We start from the raw sequence: 1543 nt of genomic DNA on the forward strand, positions 1-1543 counted from the left end.
TTAAAATAATTTAAATGTCTTATTCATATATTTTAAAAGATTTAAATTTTGTTGCCGAGGTTGATCTGTTTTTGTCCAGTTATTTTTATGGATTGTTTAGATATAAGGTTTTTGTCTTGGAATATTAAAGGGGCGTCTAATAAAATGGTTTGAGTTCATTGCAAAGAATTAATTCAAAATTTTATCCAACTTTTTTCATTCTTATTGAAACGCATATTCCTTTTGAGAGAATGAAAAGTTTTTGGAGTAAACTTTGTAAATCTTGAGTAATTAGTGAATAATTAGCTAATAAATTAATTATTAATCAAATAAATTAAAAAATAGAATTTTATGATTTAGTGAGGTAAAACTAATTAAAACAAGAATTTTGATACTACTTTTAAAGAATTTGGCCTAAAATTGAGTCGAACGGACCGAACCGGGCCGTATTGGGTCCAAGGCGCAACGCAACCCAATAATATAAAAGAGCTTCAGCTCTTCCTCTCTCCTCCAAATGAAACCCACGCTGCAAGCTTGCATGAGGGAGGAGGAAGAAGACCAAACCCTCACTCAATAATTAAACCTCACATAACTTTTGAATCGAAGCTTCAATTGACAAGTCGTTAACGGCCACGTGTTCGTCTCGGAATCCTCTACGAAACTCACCCCATAATTTGGTAAAGAATTCATCTTTTTCTACCCAAATCTTCCCTTCTCAGTTTTGAATTTGAGGGGTGTTGAAATTGAAAATTTATATGATTTTGGTATCTTAGGTTCGATTTAGCTTCGTGGATTTGCCGGGTCTTATCCCAATTTCGCATTGGTAAGGTGAGAAACGTTTAATCCTTTTTAAGTTATCTAATTAGTGAACCCTATGGTAATTTAGTGTTATTTGGTGAAATTAGTTTGGATTGTGTACTTTGGAAACAAATTGGTGGTGTTAGAGACTTGGTACTGGACTCTGGGGAGCCGGAGACCCGTTTGATGAGACTTTGAAAACTTGGGTATCATGGAACGGTAACAAATTGTGACGTTCTGAGTTTACGAGGAATCGGCCAAGGTATGGTTTTGGTTTCTTGTCTATAATATGTAATGTGTCGTGAAAACTTAGGCTAGTTGACCCATACGATATTGTTATTTTTAGATGCAGGTTGAGATGCGCCTCGCTAGGCATCTGAAGTTCTATTGCAGCGAAGATGGGAGTTTGGGCTTTTATATTTTGCTATGTGTATATATATATATATATATATATATATATATGCTTAGTCTTCTCCTTTTATGTATTTTACCTTAGTGCCTCTTAGAGGCTTTTGTTGGAGAACTAGGGTTTATTATGAGAACTTTAAATATGGGATTATAAGTATGTATGTATGTAAATATTCTCCAGTCAACCCTAGCTTCGCAGGCTGAGCTTGAAGCTTGACTACTTTGTATCCTTGATCCTCTATTCTTATGTATATATGTTTATATGTATTTATTTGCGCTTAAGTTTTTCTTCGTTACGTTGTCGCTTCGTGAGTGTTACGACTTTTGCTTTAAACTTTTCTTCAAAAGCTCATAGATA

This window comes from Arachis ipaensis, chromosome B10, assembly GCF_000816755.2.
Source record: "Arachis ipaensis cultivar K30076 chromosome B10, Araip1.1, whole genome shotgun sequence".
In the NCBI taxonomy this organism is placed as follows: Eukaryota; Viridiplantae; Streptophyta; class Magnoliopsida; order Fabales; family Fabaceae; genus Arachis; species Arachis ipaensis.